Here is a 23,484-nt window from a genome sequence, read left to right on the forward strand (position 1 = left end):
TTTTGTATATACTTAAGATGTTTTCCAATGCAAATTTTTTATTTAGATGGTAAAAATAATACAAACATAGCAAAAGAATGAATTTTAAACTATTTAATTTTAGTTAACGAAATAGTAAAATTGCGATTTTATTTGGCAAAGCAACATAAAACCAAGAGTAGTGGAACCAACTTGGAGATACCTTCATCTAGTAATCTTTAGATATAGCCTGATGATGATAACGCTGTTTTAGTTTAAGACATTTTTTATTACATATTCGAAGATCGCACGGGAAACCAATTAACATTACCTAAGTCACTTTGCAGTATGTTTTTATTTGCCGCAAACAACTAGAAAAACCTGCGACAATTTTAGCACATTATAGATTTACTAAAATATTCAATTCCATCAACTGATATTTATTATGAATGATTTATATACGACTTATTAGTATTTCACTTGAACGTATTTGATTTGCACTACAATACATTCAATATTTTATTACATCTGTAGCATGTGTAATAATAAATCATGTCAATTATACAGTTAGATTTACTAAATTAATTAAATATTTATATAAACAAACACAAAAATCACGTATGTTCTACTATATAACTAAAACCCTGAGTATCAAAGGGGTCGTAGAATAATTCATTCATTTTTCAATTCTTTAATATGCAAAATCAACCTACCAAGTGATGTAATACTTATCTGTGTAGGCTTTCCCTTTAAAGCTCAATCTGCCTGATTATTTTACCGTCAATCTATATCGTATAAAGTTTCTTTAATTCCCCGAATTAAATGATGAATTAAATATAAGAACTACGCCATACTATCAAACTTCGTTAGACAAAAAAGCTTGAATTTTTAATTTCATCTCGTACCAGGCAAAACTAATCATTGCATATTTTAGTGGCACGTGCTAATGTTTCGCGGCATCTACACTATTAACTTCGTCCCTCCGCAATGCCTTAGCGAACATTGAGAAAGATGGAATATTCTCCGCAGTATCACGCAATAGTTTTATTGTGTTTTTATTTAAATTCTGATCGAATTCACAAATGGTGAAACAAATCGACTGACCAAAACCATTAGATTTTATTCACACTTACTAGAAACTCACAATAATTACATCAAAAACCATATTGTTTCGATTCTTTCATTTCTATGAATTAACGCGGGTAAAATGAAAGATAAATTAATAATTAATAGGTACCTTCGTATTTAATAAATAACTCTAATATTAAAAAGTTAGAATTTTATGTGTTATTGGTTTATTGTTAATGCATTTCATGGGTATTGAAATATAGGAAATGTCAAGCATAAAAAGTGAACTATAGGTAAGTTTGGCAATGCTCAAAGGTAAAACAAGGTTAATTAATTGACTCTTAGGAGTCTATATGACGCGATTTGAGTCGCGCGTAAAAACTCGCGCATATTCCTGATACACGTGACCTCATTTAATCGTCCACACGCGCTCGCGACGAACCACCTCTCGCGCGCAGAGGAGTTACAGGTGATTTCATTAAGCCGTCCACATGAACTCGGGACGTATTGCGGCGAGATACGCGTCATCTGGACGAGCTCTTAATACCGCTGTCACATGGATTTGACTATCACTAACTTGAATTTATAGGATATAGAAAAATGAATATCAGTAGAATATAAATCTAAATATGTGCATGAAGATACTACAGATGTAAAGGAAACACTGTAATTTATATAATTTACAATTATTTATTAAACAATAAAACACATATTTATCTAATTAAAACAAAGTAGAAACATGGTATGTTTTAACAATATAGACTCTTATTCAATGTTTGCAGAGACAGCAAACTTATAAAATATATTATCGATAAATACTCATCTATACGTTCTTGATTCATCACTAATTCTATTAAAATTCCAAATAAAGCCACTTGTCATACTGAATTTAAGGTTGGATGCCGTCCGAGCTGCAACCTTCAATCTAAACTATTTATCAAAGAAATCTATCTCCTTGTGCAGTGAAATTGACCGAGTAATATGAATCAAACGCCCTTCTCTAATCATTAATTAAAATTATTTATGCAAAAAATTGGCAGTTAACACCATAAAAAATGTAATTATTTAGTGCGTAATATGTACAATAGTAAATGTGTATGTACCTAAAAATACTGTAATTTTGTACTTATTTCCTTTTCGTGATTTTATCCGAAATACATTTTTTTATAAATCAAAAACTATCAAATAAGCAGGTCAGAATACTAAAAAATTCTCTCGAATATAACTCCGAAGAGAAAATTGGCTACCCAGAATATAAAAAACGACTCGTACTTTGTCATGAAATAAGAAAATTATATCGGTAAAATCTAGGGGGCACTATCACATGAGTCTGGGTAACACTGATCTGCCAGTAAACATATTAGAGTTTAAGGAAAGATTCACAAAATACAAATATCATTGAATAAATTTTAAGTAAAACTTTTTGGGTTTCATGTCACATCGTATAATAATAACACTCATTCAGAATTACCTTTTCAACCCTGCTGTGCCTCTGATAAAGTTACTCCGTCCTCCAGTTTCTTGTAAAACGTTAAGTGTTCGGCGAATGGTAGCAGGTACCTACGCCTGGTAGGAAATGACCTCATTACGCGACTGAGATTTCACATAGTCTTTTGAATAAATCACCAGCACCGTAAAGTTTGTTTTAACTCCCGACTACATAATATGTGATCCTGATAATGTTAATTTATACGCACTCGTTTGGCATACAAACATATTTATTCTGCACCCCGGTGCTCTTTGGCCAGTAAAGTAGGAAAGTTTGTTGAAAATTACTTGAAAGTATTTTTTTAATTACAGCAATATCACCGTTGTAATCTAAAAACTTTTAATCCTGATATATCAGTATTGGAGTATGACCCAACGGGAACTAATAAACCAAAACCTTACTCTTTTAAAACTTTGAAAATATTTTATTTCAAAACCACAATAGATTAGTAAGTAGAACGCCCATTTATGAAGATGTAGGTGTAGGTTATATGTTGACTTTCTATCTGTGTTTGATTTACACAACATATTTTTTATAGATAAACAAATGATGTGTCCATATACCTCAAAGCAATAGACGTTTACCCATAATACGCTCAACATATATGCAAAAAGTGGTACGTAATTGATAATTACTCTCTTTTTACTTTTAATAATAAGATTAGTTACTACTTTCACAAAAATTGTGATACAATAATTTGTGATGTATGGTGCTTACTAAAATGGCACTGTCAATAAATTTTAACTAAGCATATTATGATTGCGTTAACCTATTATGCAATCAATAATAATTGCAGTGATATCACGGTTGTTAATTATTGTTATAAATATACGAAGAAAATGTATACTCCACTATAGTAGCTTCATTTTATATACTGATTAATTATTATTTTATAACTATAATACCTATCAATGGAGATTTTTTCTTGGACACTTTTAGCGACCCAATTGCGGCTAGCTTCGGGTTTTAGGTATAAGCTATACATCATTACACAGTGTATTAAATTACATAAATAATATTAGCTAACTTTTAGAATTTTAGTGATTTAGAAAGCGCTTCATTGAAAATTATAAAAACAACTACTTAATTTCATAGGATAAACATAGATTAGTTGAGTTGATTAGAGCATATATTCCGCGAATCCCAGGGGACATAAAGATCAAAAATTGCCCACGTTTGCCCCTAAGTGGAGCATATGGACACCACAAGACGCCTCCAAGAACCCCTGTCGCCAGTCTTCTTGCGACATTCCTGGTCATACCAGCAGCCGTAAGTCCGCCGTATACACTCTATAGATATGTAGTATTTAACGATCTTCTAGGGCGCTGAAATCCGGTTGGCTTGAATAACAGGCAATCCAGTTTGAGGTTACCTTCTGGTATCGGCAGCACGTAGCCGAGCCAGGTCCAACGTCGCCTCTTCACTCTTAGCGCGATGAGAGGCTGCTTGGTGCATTCTCTTATCTTCTGGTTAATCCTGAAGTAATCCTACCGCACACCCAGTGCATATTGGAAATATCTTTTATGAAGCTCAGTATACATAATATTAAGATGACATGATTCATTACCGCAAAGCAGCGCCGTCAGAATGCAAGCGTCGGATAGATGAAATTTAGTTTTAAGTGGATTTATTTCTCTGATGTGTTTTCAAATAATATATATATATATTAAATAATAGTATATTATTCGTATTTTTTGTCAGATTTTTAAGATAATATGTGGACGCTATACATATGCATCAATATGTAAAAAAAATATACAGTAAATAATTAATATATAAGTATGATGAATTGTGATGTATTAAAATAAACCTTTATAAAGTATTACAGTGAGAAAGGTAGTGAACATGTGATTTTATTCAAAAGGATTACATAGATTCATGAACATAGTTAACAAGACCATTATAATTAAGTCAAAACTCTTTGACGCCAGCAGCTTTTTATCGTACGTGGCGTTTTTGATCTTGTATGTTTCACATTTATGTTTTATTTCTACTTACACTGAATAGTAGCTTATTTAACAATCACAGAAGCACTAAAAATAGTATGGAAAATAGAAACATAAAAAAATAACGAAAAATTATAAATTCAATATGTTTTAATCATTATATCTGCGTGTAATACGAGAGTGGGTCAATAAGTCCTTAGAAAAGCCGACAGGTGGCGCGACTAGTACTGTAAGCGGTTTGTTTTCATGCAGCGGCACTACCGATTCAGTATGCTGCGAAGTTTCAATCAGATTGGTCGGGTTGTTGTGTGTTTCTCGTACATTTAAAAAAAAAAATTGATTGTGGAAAATGGAAAAATGGAAAATGGAGAAAATTGAGTTTAGAGCTGTTATTAAACATTTTAATATAAAAGGGTTAACAGCAAAGGAAATAAAAAATGAGTTGGATTTAGTTCACGGCATATCTGCTCCTTCACTTGCAACTATTTATAACTGGTTAAATGAATTTAAACGTGGTCGTACATCAACAAAGGATGAACCACGCTCAGGACGTCCTGTAGAGGTGACTACACCAGAAATGATCAATAAAATCCACGATATGGTGTTAAGTGACCGAAGATTAAAGTTAAGTGAGATAATTGAGGTTACAGGGATCTCAAAAGGTAGCGTCATTTCTATTTTACATGACAAACTGGGCATGAAAAATATTTCTGCAAGATGGATGCCGCGTTTGCTCACAGTCGACAATAAACGCAATAGGGTGGTGGCCTCTAAAGCCTGTTGTCGCTCATGCAACGCAATCCGGATGAATTTTTTCGTCGCTTTGTGACTGTAGATGAAACATGGATACACCAGTATACTCCCGAGACGAAAGAACAGTCAAAGCAGTGGATTGCGAAGGCAAACCATGTCCAAAGAAGGCGAAAACCGTAAAATCAGCTGGTAAGGTTATGGCTACTGTATTTTGGGATGCACGTGAAATTATTTTCGTTGACTATTTGGAAAAAGGAAAAAAAATAACAGGGGATTATTATGCATCTTTATTGGACCAGCTAAAAAACAAAATTGAAGAAAAACGGCCTCATTTAAACAGGAAAAAAATCCTCTTTCATCAGGACAATGCCCGTGTTCACACATGTTTACGATCAATGGCTAAAATTGAAGAATTGAAGTTCGAATTGGTCGACCACCCACCGTATTCGCCAGATTTAGCCCCCAGTGACTTTTTCCTTTTCCCAAACTTAAAAAAATGGCTAAGTGGACAACGTTTTTTTTCAAACGAAGAAGTCATCGATCGGACAAATGCTTATTTTGAGGACCTTCCGAAAACTTATTTTTTTGACGGTTTAAAAAATATTGAGAAACGTCTAACCAAGTGTTTTGAGCTCCAAGGAGATTATGTTGAGAAATAAAAAAAAAATACAAAAATAAAACCTGTTTTAATGCTTTTTTCTAAGGAATTATTGACCCACCCTCGTATATACATATTAAATATACAAGTATAAAATATATTCAACTTTTGTTTTTAATTTAAAAGGACATTTGCATCTGCAAATAATATGCCACCGAAGTATTTGAGCCTGGTCACCAGCTCAACGGGCAGACCGGAAACCCATAGAGGAGTGTAAGCTGGCGTCAATGCATGCAGCACTGCACATGGATTTGACCTTACGCATTATGAAATCTGCCATAATGATAAAAATAAAGGACGCAACTACACAGTATTGCCCGACTCCTGACATGATTTCAAAGATCGTAGAATATTCCAGCTACTCTCACGTGGTACTATGTATCAGAAGACTGAAGCGCGGGAAAGCTCCCGGAGATAACGGCATCCATACAGAATTTCTACTCTGCAGACTCAGCACCACGTACTACCCCTCTTCATAAAATATTGGACACATTTTATATATAATATAATTATATTATATATAAACATATTATTAAAATATGAATGGTTCGTATCAACAAAACACTTATAAAAATTAATTATATTGTAGTATAAATAATAAATATGTTTCTCAAATAAAAACATAAATTTTTAACAAAAATATTCTTAAATTTAATTTCAGTTTATCCACGGATATTTTTCAATTAAAGGCCTGAGCTATAAAATAAAAATCTAGCAAAACTTTTCGGTCCTTTACTGTGTAAATAAGATTGTCTTTTCGGTATAATTTATGTTTAGATTTTTGTTTCTTTCGAAGAATCGGTATTTTCTTGTTTTAATGGAAAATATATATACATTTTAATGGCTTCGTTTAATTTAATTCTCTATGGTAATTATATATAAGAACTGTGGATAAAACTTTTTATCCATTATTACGGTAATTTTAAATTTGTTTTTAATCGAGATGCCAATAAATTACGCAAATTAAAATGTAATTTAATAATAGCTTTCAGAAATAGCTACCCATCTTTATTTACTACTATGAAGTATTTATTTGTTATATTATTCATTACATAAAATAAAATCGTTAAAAGAAATTTCCATTTTACCATAACAACAGATAAAAGTTTTTGCTAAAAAAACTTACACGTTACATGACTTTTTACGAAAGCGTCAAACTTTGATTGGGCAGAACAAATGGATATTTATGAACGTGATTAGGGTAAAAAGGATACGTAACTAGCCCAATTCGCAAGAAGTATATTGTGATTGATGAACTGTTGCCCCGCACTAAACCCGGGGTGTCTGCCTAATACAAATCCACACCAAAACTATTTACCACATCTTGAGGCTTACTACAGTTACCCATCCTAATGGAAGTCCGTTGATTAAAAATGTATGCTGTTCTGTGTAGAATCAAATTGGATTTCAGAGGTGCTCTTTACATACTAAAAGCAGCCCAGGGCGAGCAGTTTTAAACGAACGCCATTTTGCTATGCAGCTAAATCGAAATGGATGTGTATTTATTTTGATGGAAAATACTGGCATCACGTAAAAATAACAAGTTTTTTGCGATCGCCTCTTCTCCGCAGTGGTGAAATGATGAAAATTTACATAGTTTGAGATACCATACATGTGGTTTTCAATAGATATTTAAATATTCTTAATATTACTTTTCGCGAATTGATTTCAATCGTACATAATAATATTAAAGACTTTAACTTCATTTATTTATTTTAATTTCAGTTATAATTGTCTATATTAGTACAATTTTTAATATTTAAAACAATTATCTTATAAACTATGTTTTTCACCAGGAATGAGAATTTAACATTTTTATATCGAACATACCTACATAATTTGAAAACACCTCAAAACATATCAATTAGAAAAAAACCGTCGCCGAGTGGGACTTGAACCCAAATCGATCGGATTTCGGCCAACGTGCTTTACCAATTAATTCCCCTGCATCCCACCTAATTTTGACTCAAACATTATGTCATAGTGCATAGTCTGTCTCAAATCTAGATGGTAGTGGACTCGTCTGTCTATGCTCCATCTATGAGACATCCGCTTCTGAAACAAGGTTTCAAATATGTCTAATTTTTTGAAGTTATACTTTATTTGGCGCATTTGGGAAATCAGATCAGAGTGTATTTTTGGCGTGTGACATGTAACACATAATCTATTTTTTCACACGAAAAAAAAACGCACTCGATTGGATTCGAACTACCAATTGTTCGGTTATCAGCCGAACGCACTACCTTTACGCCACAGTATGATACTGCAATCGTGACGATTAAAATTGACGGTTTAGAATTATTCCGTTGCCTAGGCAGCGAATTTATTATTGTCGGCCATTTGCAATTCCATACGTAAACAAACGATTAAACGTCATAGTGGCAGTTGTTACTTTAAAAATAAAAACAAAGAAGTATAACTTCTAACGCACGTACATAAGTACACACTCCGATTTTTTTGTCTATTGCATTGTCATGCCAAATGTCAAAACTAGATATACATATATGAAAACAAATTAGATAAAAACGTCTTGTAAAAACAATAAAGCTGAACTGAACGAAATGTTTTTGCTAGTACGAATTGGTTGAAGTTTCAACATACTTATTCACCATATTTTTCCATTTGATAGATGCTTAATAATATTTGATAATACACCGTTTAGATCAATTTGTGGGTAATGATTGATTGAGGTATAATTTACATACAGTTGTCAGGCCAATAAAACAAAGATCAATTTGACGTTTACAATTATTTTTTCATCATGTTCATAATTTTTACGGTCAAATATTATTATTATCATAGCTCCAGACAAAAGTGATTACAAAGATGTCATCGAGGTGTCTTAAAAATACTTTTCATGAGCATACATAGGTAATTAAACTGATTGTGGAATTTAGGATAGAATAATGTAATATAAAAAAATATTATGTTGCATAATAATAATCCTTACGTAACGGAAAATACGGACAAACACTGTATTTATATTAAACATTAAACTGTTACGTATGTTTATTTTATGAAGTGGTCAGTGCGATTATTCAGGTCTGCTTCTAGAGATATATGCAATAAATTACAATAATACTTTATCGACAACAACTTATAGTTGATAGTTAACACTTGATAATAAATTATTATTTAATAAGGTATTTTTAGTTGTCATACATTAAACTTTTAATTTATAATATATCAATGTATATAAGAAAAATACTTACCAGCTACTAGTAACATTTGTTAAAAAATTATTCTTATCTAAAAAAAAGAAAAAAAACATTCGTACTAAAGTTCTTGCAATCTTAGCTTAGTAATGACCTCCATTTTGGGATCCGTTGAATTTAAAATGGCCGTGTGCGGCTGTGTTTATTTATCGTAAAAGTGCGCTGTTGAAAAGTAGGTAGCCGATTACGACATTCAGGGAAATCAATTTGAGAGCATGATCCGCTGAACCAATTCCCGTATATTTTTGTTAAGTGCACTTTTATGCCAGCAATTTTAACTGTTTAAACAACTGTTTCAGTACCTATCATATTTTTACAACGTTTTTATTAGCTCGCATTCTTGTTTGCCCGGTGGTTGTTTGTCCAGTACAAATCTTACAATCGATTTTTAAATAACTTCCCGACTAGCTAGACATTTGAAACTTTCAGAACATATCAGAACACAATGCCAATTTATTCTTTTAATATTTTTAGCCATCTTTAAGCAGAATTGTATTCATTTTCAGCTAATTCTGTTTTGTATGGAAAGTTATTTCAGAAAAATCCGTAAAAAGTAAGACTATTATTGGTTGCTAAGGGGGTGGTCCTAGCAACTAAATTATTAATATATACGTGCGTTACTATGTAAATCAAAATGACATTTCAGTATTATATAGTTGTTTGTTTTTTATTTACTTCATTTATGAAGTACAAGTTTGAGCATATTGAGCATAATAATTCAACAGAAAATTTAAAAACGTTATATATAGAAAGTTCTTTTTATCTTGTAATTATTATAATATTTTATCACAAAAAATATCTTCAACCGTCTATTTCTAAGCCGGTGGGTCATTTGGGTTGAAATTTTTACGTCGATACAGAGAAAATACTCAGTGATTAAACCAAATGGATTACAACAAATTCTTGCATATATAAACAGCTAATAAGCCGCCTAGAAAGAAAATCTTTATTTTGTACAAGGAACATTTTGAACAAGGAAAGTTTTATAATAATATTATAATGCATACAAAAATACTCAACGTATCATCAATGGGTACTGTATATAGTTTAGTACCTACCGCAATTTTTTAAATTAGCAAAATTAATAACTCAGTTTTTAAGTTCAATAAAATATTTTGTATGAGATCCTGTTAAGCGTATTTTTTAAATACGTTTGGTAAATTTTAATTCATACTATATTGAATTTAATTTAAACCATTTTTTATTATTTGGCACATTGCAAATTAATAAAATCAAACAACAGTCCTTACAAATAATATTTTGGCGTAGCCAATTATTACCTACATTAATTGATAATTATAATGTCACAGTTTCAAAAATGTATGATATTATCAAACACACAGTTCATTACTACTAATAACAAACCAATTGGACCCGTGATCCAATATAAACAATTAGAAACATGAAGTGATAATGAAATAATTACAAGATAAAAAAAAATATATATACCTACCACGTTTTTAAATATTCTGTTGAATCATATAATAAACTTGACAATTCTATGTATTAATAATTTAGGACAAATAAGGCAATTGTCGACTAATCATTTTTTTGCTATTTTGCAACAAACAAACAAACAAATATAAACATAGTACTCAAATGTCATTTTGATTTCCATAGTAACGCACGTACATATTAATAATTTAGTTGCTATGACCACCCCCTTAGCAACCAATAATAGTAGATTGGATTACGGATTTCTTCCGAAATAACTTTTCATACAAAACAGAATTAACTGAAAATGAATTCAATTATTCCAAAAGATGGCTAAAAGTATTAAAAAAATGCATTGGCATCGTGTTCTGATATATTCTAAAAGTTTCAAATATCTAGCTAGTCAGGAAGTTAGTTAAAAATTGATTGCAAGATTTGTACTGGATAAACAACCATTGGACAAACAAGAATACGAGCTAAGAAAAACTTGGTAAAATAAGACCAGTCTCAAGTAATAAAAATCACAATTATTAATTTATAGCAAACTGCCTTTCTCAAAATAAGACGCCTCTATTTCAATCGAGATCTTAAGTTAAACTTGAGACTGCATATGATTTTTTGTTACATTCTCCTTATCATTTTCTACGGCATGAAAGTATAGACGGTAAACCAGGAGATATCACGTAGGGTGGCTGTATAGACATATTAATGTTAACCCTGCCGAAACCGGAAAGTTTCATTTTGGCGGCAACTTGAGTATCACTTGATGAATCAAATCATTTCAAAACACCACCGGCACCGCGCTGTTACGAGTCTCGTTAACTACTTGCGTAATGACGATCGTTAGTTTGACGGTGAATCGGATACTTCTACCGTAAGCCTAAACCGTTAAATGCTACGGAAATACCCAATGTACATAACATGCATAATTGGGGAATGAATTCCTCTTTTTAGATGAGTGCAAAGAAATCTAAGCCAATGAGCATGTTGTTGAGACTTGCGCTCTACATACCTTCTTAAAAACGCCAAGCTGATAATGTAGATTGGAGAGCAGAATGCAGAAACATTAGTCATAACTAAAATTTCCTTAGCAGAAAACACTATGCAGAAACATTGTCCTTAGTTAAGATCATGTTGTCTGTGGTTCACCTCGTCTTAAAGCTGCGTTTGTTTTTTCTATGGAAAATAATACCATATTTAAAAATTCTCTTTCTTATAGTTTAGGTAAATTATTTTATAATTGTTAAACGATGACAAAAATATGACAACTGCACTTTATAAATGCAATAACTATAAATACATATTAATATTTCATTATAATACTCTTATGTTTCCGTTATAAGTCATTATACGTGATTCCACAGGCACCGCAAGATATTTTTTTAACATGGTAACACTAGTGTCGAGTGTCAGTCTATCATCTGGCATCTTGTATTTCTGCGGGCTGGCGTATAAAAGTAAAATAATATTCTACAAGTACATGCCAAACGGATTAACACTATCAATATCCATATTGAGATACATTGTTAAATGAATTTGAGTGTATGGACTGTTTTATAGGCATGCGAATTTATTTTGACAGCAACTGTCAGTGGTAAATGGTAATACAGAAGGGGGCGTGTTCATAAAAAAAGTAGTCATGGTTAAGGATTCCTTAACTCTATACTCAGTATAGTCTATAGTTAAGTCATGCTTTTCGGCAACTTATCCTTAAGATCGAAATCTTGGATTCTGCATAGGGCTCTGAAGCTTTACCGGTATCTCTAAAGTCCTGACAACATGGTTTTATATTACTATAACTGTGCTTTTGTTAAAGTGTATATCGACGCCATCGCTGATACTCTTTTTCCATACGAGTAGTATGCATAGGCGTGTTCACAATATTCCTTGGGACAGGATGATTAATTTTAATATCATGTAACAAATGATTATAGATCAAAAAGTTCTGCATAGTATACAAACCAGAAAATACCTTGGGCACATTGGAATTGGAATATTACCTTGATGGTGGTTGACCTCCGATAAGGAATGATATAAGTGGTTCACAAGCATAGTGAACCAAGTCCATTCTGGTTATTTTTGAGTAAGCTAGGTTCAAACTTAATATTTGAGTATTTCTAATTCTGTAAGGGTATGGTAAGGGTAGGAGTCCATTTAAGTTATCATTGTAAGGGAAATCATACCCTTACAGAACAAAAAACGTTTGAACCTAGCTTACTCAAAAATAACCAGAATGGACTTGGTTCACTATGCTTTTGAACACTCATATGAAAAGTAGATGAATTATTTTTTGGAGAAGTATACTTTTAATTTATTGAAGTTATACTTCTTTTGGGGCGTTTGGTAGAGAGTGAAATTGAGAGCTGCGCGCGCACACCGTGACGAAAGTGCGCGATAGTATGAAATTAGCTCTATACAAATGCAATTTTGCTAGTAGAATTGTTCCGTTGCCTAAGCAACAAATTTATTATTGTCGGCTATTTGAAATTCCTTACGTAAACAAACGATTCAACGTCAGAGTAACAGTTGTTACTTTAAAAATAAAAACAACGAGAAATAATTGTATAATTTAGTAATATAAATTAAAGTGTATAGAAATAAACCAACGGCGCTCCAATAAGCGGCCCTTTTTTTGAGTGTGTAATTTGACAAGATAATTAAGAGCTAGTCGAAGAATCTAAGTTATCACAAGTTCTGTTTTTGTTTTGTTACACCAAAGAAGTATAACTTCTAACGCGCGTACATAAGTACACACACCAGTGTTGCCATCTTTTTCTATGTTGATTATACTACGAAAGGGTAAAAATTATAGTATTTCAGAAAAAAACTATAGTACAGGAACATTTTTCGTCTCGAATCTTTCAAAATTATAGTATTTTTGTGATATTTGCGTAAAATTATAGTATTTTACATTTTTTGCGGATTCAAAATTATAATATTGTACTCTAATTAATATAGTACGGTTGACAACTCTGATACACACCCATTTTTTTATTTCATTCCATTGATGCAGTCCACTGAAATCTAAAAAAACAAACTCATTGTAGCAAAACACATGGTTTACATAGGTACTTATATTTTAAATATATGTATATTTTCTGATATAACATTATTACGTAGGTACATTTTGTTTAATGATACGTAAAATCTATCATATACTCGATAGCTTCATGTTATTTGAAACTACTCCTAGTTTCCATTTCATACAAAAAATATACGCAACTAAATATTCCCAAGGTCTTTAATACTAAAGGGATAAAATAGTCTTCATTAATGTCAATATTGTAGAAGCTTTAACTTTTGAAGTTCTACATAAGTCAAACCGGACCGCAAAACTTTGAAAGCTTAGAGGTATGATTACATTATCATTTGCTTGAAATCTTGCAAACTTTACTTCAGAGAAATAGTTGTTGAATAAGGTAATCATTAGCCAAACTTTGGAGCTGCAATATATTGTGCAATTGTTTGTAGATATTTGAAGATATTTGAAGATACATTAGTAAATAATAATGAAGTTTTTGACTGTAAAGCACTTGTTGATAATATTACCAAATTAACAAAGCTATCTACATCCTTAATCAAATTTTAGTCAAATGAATTTCGATGAAAATTTTGTACCCATTCCCAGTATGTTTAAATTTAATCTATACTATGGATAATAAATTGTGCATAACCATTTAACATTTAATTGGATACCCTTAACAAACGAAGTCCACCAGATATTTTATTCACGTGCCTAAAATTAGATGTCAAGTTTTTTCGTTCCCCTATATTTTATTTTAATACTTTTTTTGTTTGGAAGTGTATTTTTCGGCGAGTCCTTTCATTTGTTTTGTAGTAAAGCTAATCATCCATCATTTCGTAATACTCGCTTCCGCATTGTACCCATAACATAAGAGGTTTATACTCTGTTTGCTCATTAATCATTTTCAAAATGTATTACCTTGACGACATAATATCACAATTACATTATCGTAATTTATTTGAAAAAATAAAATGTTTTACTCAAAAACTATTGACTCATTTGATGTCAAGTGAGAAAAGTCGTCGTTAAAAATTTAAAAAAAATGGTAGTACCGATAAATAAAATAGTACAAATTATATACTTAAGTATATTAATTTTATTGCTTACACTATTCATGTGCCTAATAATTTTTAATGAACTCCTAAGCAATACAAAACTGTTATTATTTTAATAGCAACGGATTCGATTCGAATTTATCTGCTTGACATTTATGCTTTCAAATACTAATAAAAAAATAAGTAAGTAACAATAATTATAATAAAGTATTAATAAAAATTCTTATGTAGGTACAATTATTATCTATCTGATAATTAACTTAGAACTCGGTATATTTATTTCAATGGTCACTGCACCTGTATCCATTTAATCATATTATTGATTCTGTATAATTATAATAAACTACAAAATATTTTACTTAATAGTTAGTTACAATTGAAGGGAAATTTTAAGATCTCATAATATTTAAAATCGATACTGATGCAAAGAAAAATATATTTTCTTATAATGATTTAGGTATTTATAAAATAATATTTTTTTCACTTTTAAAACATTTATATCGTAATCTTTATTCATACTGTAATGAAGATATTATTATGGAGTGAAAACTTTAGCAGACAGAGCCAAAAAAATGAGTACACTTAGATCTAAAAAAATGTAAAGTTGCAAAACTGGTTAGAAGGGGAATTACTAAAAAATGTTTAAATACACACATGGAAACAGTCGAAAATAGAGTACCTGATATGGTATAGGTTGCTAAACTGATGTAATAATAACGGGAAGACAAATGCAGTCTCACAGTGAATTTTTTTAACGTATATTATATAAATTGACGCGAGCGTCTGAAGAAGTATATTGGACAAACCTCACGGAAAATAAAAAGCGTGTTTTCGTATACAGGAGGCATATCAGTTAAAACACTACACCATTTTGGCGATTCACGAATATTCCATGATATAAGAACCAATATATTATTAGTAAAATATGCCATCAAATTACACCGGAACCTTAACGATGGTGATAGAGACAATGAGCTACATTTTTAAAAACGCCATGGGTTCCAACTCCTTCAGCAAAATCCAATATCTAATCTACATAGTATCTCTTATCAAAACTAAAATAGTGAACCGTCACCTGGTTTTCAGTTTAAACAACGTTTACTGCCAGCTGAACAGAATCCTTTTCAACTCAAACGCGTTAATATGCATACACATAACAGTACACTAATTCAAGACATTATTTCTTAAGTTGGGCTCAGCAGTGAGTTTTAAGCAGAGCGTTGGAACGGAGCTCGGAGCAGGAGCACGGAGCAGTGGAGCAATGTGGTTTTACCCGGAGCAGGAGCGAAGCCGGAGCACCAAAAAATTGTAGTGCTGCACTGCTCCAGATGTTTATTATTAAATTTTCGTCCTAAAATCCAATGAAAATAGTATATTTCGACACTTTGCAACACTGGAATTATTTGAAATACGGCAACACTGCCGAGTGATAAATAACCTCACTTTTTTGACAGAAGAGGCAAATAATGACGATTTGCTGTCGGTTTTGTTTAATAAATTTAATAATGAAGATGACGATTATTTTAAAACTACTTATTTTTTATTTTTTTAACATTTGTATAAGTACATAATATAATACTAATTTAAAACTTTCTACACGGAGCGGAGCAGACCCTGGAGCGAAGCCGGAGCAAGTATTAGGTTCCGGAGCGGAGCTGGAGCGGAGCTGGAGCGGAGCTGGAGCGGAGCAACTCAAAAAAAGGTCCGCTCCAACGCTCTGGTTTTAAGTGTCGAGAAAACAAGGCGGAAGAATAAACAATGACAACCCAAAACACAAAATAAATATGAAAAGCATCAAATTTGGCGAAAAGTCTAATAGATCATTCACCCATTGACCCAACTGATGATGACGAGGCTTATATTTGTCTTGTTACAGTTTATATAAATGGCATCGAATGATAACGTTTCTCCATCATAATGATGAAGAGGAAGAAGAAAATTTTGTAATAAATTGTATAATCGATTTTGATAAACTTTGTCTGCAATATAAATAACGTCACCAGATTCAGAGAAAATATTTTACAATATAAAGGAACATTGACAAAATCGACACTGTCTAAAACTATTTCCAAGATATCTTTTAAACTTGGCACCTGGTATCGACAGGCTTCGCTCAAATATTTTGCCTTAACGCGTAATTTAAAACTCTGAAGATCAAAATGGATCTCTCCCACAGAGCAGCGGAACAGACTCCCTCTCAAAAAAACCGAATTCCGCCCTCATTATCATGTATAAGGCGGTGCAAACAAGCCAATGGCGTACCGAAACGGAAGTAGAATGATTCGATTGTCTTGCCTTTTCGCTGAAATCTGATAAAACATCGTATTTTATGGCGGCTGTCTAAAACTAGTTTAAATTACGTTTACATATTATTATTTCGAAAGGCTTGCATATAGCCCCTGAATTTAATAATAATGCAGTAGGTATTTTAAATCTGAAGTATTTTTATGTAGGATATCTCACTCGCGGTCACCTCCAAAAATTTTCAGTAACAAATTAATCTGGAAGTCGATATTAGATAGTAGAAAGATGAATAATTATTTTATGCGTAGAGTGATCGCATGAAAATAATTACAAAATTTCAAATGGCTTACATCTTGAGTAGGTATGTTCAATAATTAATGCATTTTGTACCATATCTTATCGTTACATAAATGTAACCTGTAAAATAACATTATATCATTGACTATATTATAATAATAATACGCAAATATACAAATGTGCCACGTTTACACATAACCATGACAATAATAATAATTAATAGAGAAAAATCTTTCTAATTATGTTTTAGTGGTAGGCAATATGTTTCATTTGTGTAAAAATCTTAGACGGTAACACAGGGAAAATGTCAAACCATTAAAAAACAGCTAAAATTCCAATGTCGTTGTTAGGGATTAGGTACTAAGTTAGACGTCTGGCAACCGCGACATGCAACTGGGACTGACAACACTACTGCTATGAGAATAATGTTCTGTTGCGCGTCACGCGCGATACCTCCAGTCGACACGTCTAGATAAATCTACAGCAGCAAGTCGTCTGTCGATGTCGCATGTCACGGTCACCGGGGTTAAAAGTCTACATTAATGTTATAGATACCTACTAAAAATTGACTTGAGCCATTTTTTAAATTCACAAATTTTATTTAGATATTAAACTCAATTGATCTAATTGTAGAAATAAATTTTGCCTAAGAACTTGTATGGAAGCGTATTTCTTATAAACAATACTGATGGTAGGTATCTGTAGATATACGACCTATAGCAAAATACTGCATTCACCTTAGTGAATATGTGAAAACGAATTCAGATAATAATATTCCGAATTAATTTAACAAATCAGATATTAATGTATTCTACAACTGATCAGAGAGTTACTGTTTAAAGTCTCGCTTTTTTAGTAAAGAATCATACTATGTTTGTTCAATTAAAGTAAATTTGAATCTAAAACGTGTAAGTAAATCGTTGAAAAAATGGTGACTAAGTAATTAAATCTTCTAAAAAATCATTAAATTCGAGACACAATCAAATTTAGATAAGTATACTGATATAATGTTTGTATGCAGTAAATATTTTGCCACAAAATTTAACTCAACTTCAAAAATCAAAAACACTACACATTGTAAGTACATAATACTTACTATTTTTCTTTTTTCAAATTGGGAGCAGTCGTTTTACAATCATGTCAATTGCATTGTAAAAGTAATTGCGTTTTCAATAGATATACACACCGATATTGGGCATATATATATATATTATTCTATCACGAAGAAGAAACGGTAGGTAATTGATACGTTTAGAATATTATTTCTAACTACAGACATACCTACATGAAATAATTCACATAATTAAACATGAATGTAAATTAAACGAATGGTTTAATGAATTGTATTTAATTATAAATAATATTTAAAGGTTTTTTAAAGGTATGTTTAAACGTGTCATGTTATGAAGCTCCGGGTATACGCACTGTACGAATATAGCATAATATTGTACATTGTTAGTTATAACACGGTTTATTTTACTAAATCGAGTAGGTAGTTTGTTTTAAAACCCGTTGTATGTTTTATACTGAAACTTACTATCGTAGTAGCTGCCGTAACTCATTTAACAATGTAGCATTTTATGGTCTCGTTACAGCCACTAGTTTTGCGTCCTGCCACTGTCGTCATCTACCCGTGTAGAACATTTTTCTCGCATATTTATTTCGTTTACCCCTTTTGACCCTCTTTTGCATCGCCCTGCGTATCCGTCTTCGAGAAATATTTATATCATCACCTGGAAAATATTCCATTTCCCCGTTTTATTATTGTTCAGTGATGTGTCTCAAATCCTATGAGAATATTCTACATTTTCTGCTACACGACAGTCTTCACGGAGAAGTTTTTAGGTTTCTTATTTCAGTAAAAATGGATTTTTCCACACAAAGAACTAGCAGGCAAAAAATTTACACATCGATTATTTTTTTGGAAAACCTTTTTTCAAAAAACGCGTCGTTGCTGCTGTATTTTTAGTGCTTACAGTTCGCAGATCATGTATTCTTTCTTTTATGTCAGATTAGATAACATTTGTATGAATAAATACGACTTACACAGACAGTAGTTGTCGAATACATAACAACAGCCAAAAATATTTCAGAGATAGAAATAAAAAAAAATAATGATGTTTACTGTCAATCCTTGAAAGCCTTTATGAATCTACTTATGTTGACAATATATTGTTATAAATATTATTTGACTTTGATTTTTTATAGTATTCGAAATATATTTTCAATAAAATAACATTCTTATGCCTAAACTTTCATAATATATAATATATATTTTTTTAAATATATTACACATGTCAATAATTATTGTAACGTTTTTTTTTCCACAGATTCTAATTTAAGATAATAGCAAAGTTAGGAAGCTTTTTTTCTTTTATAGTATTTAAACGGTCTAAAATGTTCGATACGTGCCCAACTCATATATAGTTAAATGGTATGATATAATTTTCCCATCTTTTTGCCTTTACAAAAAACCTCGAATGTGCATTTTTACTTCACCTTTCAAATTTGTATGCTAAAATATGTATAACCATTCGTCTTCAATATCCCCAGAGCTTTCTAAAAATACATTTTCTCTCAAATATTGCATTTTTTGCAAATAATATCATAACCAGGGACCATGAAATAGTATTCCTTTATTTTCGAAACATTACATGTAGGTATTCAATTTGAGTACCTGCCTACGCACTTAAATATTTTTTTTCGTATATGAAAAATATATAATTTTAAAATAAATTTATTATATCTTTAAAACTTCAGATATCATTTACTTAAATTTGAAAATGCCACAATACGAAAATTGGTTAAGCCTCAATTACATTGAGCTTTTTTACGAGTTTTATTGGCAAATTTACAATCTGCCTGTAAAGTCGCCCAGTGTAATCATCGAATAAGCTAATATGCAGGTTGTAAACACTCTACCGAGAAAAGTTGAAAACCGGTCAACTTTACACGCTACACGCCGGCGTGTGGGCCTACTTCGTCTGGGCAGTAGAGCGCAGTACCAACCTTCCGGTAAAAAAACGAACTACGTTCCGTCAAAATAGTCGCTGGCTTGTGGCTTCTCAGCGAATGGAAAGTTTTGTGTGTAATCATGAAATCACAGTAGCTGAATCGCCCGCTTTTAAATTCGCCCATAAACAGCTCGTAAAGAAGCTCAATGTAATTGAGGCTTTACTAATTAAAGCTATACCTCAGTTGGTGGCTAGGCGATGCGCGGATTGTGCAAATGACAGGTGCCGAAAGAAATATAATTTTTCATATAAATCCAACATGCGTCCATTTAATAATCTGTTTATTGTTCTATTAGTACAGTGGCGAAGGGTGGAGGTAGGCTGTTAAGATCCGCCATAAATAGTGCACATTAAACTTTTTCAGACATACATATTTGTTTTCATTGAAATCAGACTACAATTTACAGGAAGTGTTGGTTAGTTTTCTAAAATTCAATTAAACCCTGAAAAACCAAACCATAATAGATAATAGTCAAAAAATACATGTATATCTATAAAATATCTAAAATTATGCAATTAAATCATACATAACTTTGAATATTTTATAGATAGAATAATATTTTTTATTTATTATAGTTTGGTTTAGTCAGGGCTTAATGAAATAAAAAAATGAACCAAAAATATGTGTAATATGTATTTTTAATCCAACGAAAACAAATAACTATGAATGAAAACGTGTCCACAATTTTGTTGTATCGCCCAAATTAGACCAAAACTATTATGTTTTCGTTTAGGCAGGGCTTAATTGATTTTTAAAAACTAACTAACACCATCTGTAAATTGTAGTCTTAGTTTAATAAAAACAAATACATATGATCAACAAAGTTTAGTGTGCACTATTTATAGCGAATCTTAACAGCCTACCTCCACCCTTCGCCACTGAGTAACAATAATAATATATTCATTGTCATGTTTTCTTTTTCAAGTAAATGGGCAGCGTTTTTTAGTCATCTTTACATGATTTAAGAATTAATACCCCCGTCGCCATCACGAAACAAATTAACGTGTTCACAACTCGACGTTCGCTCTCCGATTGCCAACGAGTCCAAAATTTCGGCGCACCCATAGTTGAAAATGATTTGCCGTTTCACTGAAGTACCGTCTTAAGAGATACATAATTCAAATTTATTGTTTAGCAATATATTCTTCAGATGATAGTATTAATTTATTAAATAACTGAGGTTACATTACATCTAATTCAAAAATTTATTGGTTATCTAAGAACACAATATATCTACATAATAAATGAATTTTCTATATTCATTGGGGATTAAATGTTAACTATAGAAATAAAAAGATTATAAATATTATGAATAAATTTTCACACTATGCTCATAATATATCACGGTAATTACATTTTTCTTTTGAAGTTAATGTCAAATTAAGGTTTTATTATTTATATTGCATTACGTAAGTATTTTTTCTGTATTTATAAAATATTTATATTTTAATTAGTACTAGGTACTAGTATTATTAATTTCCCTCCAAAATCTGTACTCAGACTGTGTAAATACATCAGATTCAATAAATGCCAAAGCAATTTCTTTGTTATATAAGTATTATAGAGGTGATACAATTTACAATAGGATATATACTTACAACATAAGTATCTCCCCAACTTTTTCGCTGTTTTGTTGAAGTTTTTATTGTTATGCTTTTGTGAAAACGACCCAACGAAAGCTTTGAAAACATTTTTTTTGTCTAGCGCTCTATGAAATTGTAAATAGAGGTATCAGGGCGCCAGGATCGGCAAGGTATGTAAACAATAAGATCCGCAGGTTTAACGGACGCAAACAAACTAAACTTCAGACGAACGCTTCCATACTTCTAACACAAATATGCACACTCTATCACCGAAATAAATATTTGCGTTTCGCCTCAACTCCGTATAAACATTCGCATAAATAACTCTTTGCTTCTTCCTGGCCCTTTCTCTAATTTATAATTTTGAATTCTGTTTCGCATTAGTCAGTCTTAAAAGTCTTGTTTACGAGGCGTAATGCTATAAACACAGAAAGTCATATTTGCATAAGTTTTCATCCTGAAAATATTCGTAAGATGGCACTTGGTAGCAGGCATAATATTACATAGGTACTTCATGACGCGAGTACGTGGTTAAGATGTTAATAATATTTCCACAAATTATTTGTCACTTACAATATTTTTAAGTTTAAGTTAAGTTATACTGCTTTTGGCGCGTTTGGGAAATCAGATCAGAGTATATTTTTGGCGTGTGATATGTAACACATAATTTATTATTCCACACAAAAATAAACGCACTCGATTGGATTCGAACCACCGATTGTTCGGTTATCAGCCAAACGCACTACCATTACGCCACAGTATTGATACTCCAATCATGACGATTATACAGTATAATATTATTGCTGAGAATTTTTCCGTTGCCTAGGCAGCGAATTTATTATTGTCGGCCATTTGCAATTCCTTACGTAAACAAACGATTAAACGTCAGGTTGACAGTTTGTACTTTAAAAATAAAAACAACGAGAAACCATTATATAATTTAGTAATATAGGTTAAAGTGTATAGAAATAAATCAACGGCGGTCCAATAAGCGGTCTTTTTTCTTGAATGTGTAATTTAACAAGATAATTAAGAGCTAGTCAAAGAATCTAGTTAGTTTATCACAAGTTTTGTTTTTGTTTTAACTTTTAACACGCGTACGAGGGCTCGCACATCAGAACTCGCCGCATGCGTCTTACGACAAATTCGTCGATGTGACGTCATCTTAAACCAAGAAACAAACGTTATTAAATGGACCTTCGCACATTGGCCGTTGCAACTGCGACGCGAGACGATCCGCTGATGCAAAATGTCGAATTTGTTACAGCCTGCATGTCGTATCTAAAAAAAGACGACTCCGCGCAAGCGCACAGCTGGCGGCCATCGGTCATTTCTGTCTTTGTCTCTGTCTACAATGTCATTGCTCGCTCACGCCGCCGCGTTTGACATTTGTTCATACAATTAACACAATAAAAATGGCAGACGAGAGACTTCTCTTTTTTCGTGTTTGACGTTTGCCGCTAAGCAGATGTGCGAGGATGTACGATGCAACATTCGTCGAAAGTCTTAGAACTTTTGATTTATGGCCGTTAGGCACACAAGGCGAATTGTGATGTGCGAGCCGGCTAATTACACACACCGATTTTTTTAAATATTTTATTCTATTTGTGCTAAAATTAAAATAATATTAGTGATTGAATATCATTACTTAAGTATTCTTGCAATGTGTGTAAGTGAGGCTATTTTAGCGACTCGTAACTGATAAAATCTTCTTATAAATACCCCTTTCTTTTCTTTTTATTTT

At 31.8% G+C, this 23,484-nt stretch overlaps 1 protein-coding gene across 1 annotated transcript in view; it reads left to right on the plus strand.

The window, feature by feature from the left end:
• The window catches only part of LOC147064086 (fat-like cadherin-related tumor suppressor homolog), a 218,490-nt gene that overhangs the window by 75,168 nt on the left and 119,838 nt on the right, over positions 1-23,484 (plus strand). The window lies entirely within an intron of this gene.

This window comes from Rhyacophila brunnea, unplaced genomic scaffold, assembly GCF_057557595.1.
Source record: "Rhyacophila brunnea isolate RB1 unplaced genomic scaffold, BYU_Rbru_1.0 scaffold_8, whole genome shotgun sequence".
Classification (NCBI taxonomy): domain Eukaryota; kingdom Metazoa; phylum Arthropoda; class Insecta; order Trichoptera; family Rhyacophilidae; genus Rhyacophila; species Rhyacophila brunnea.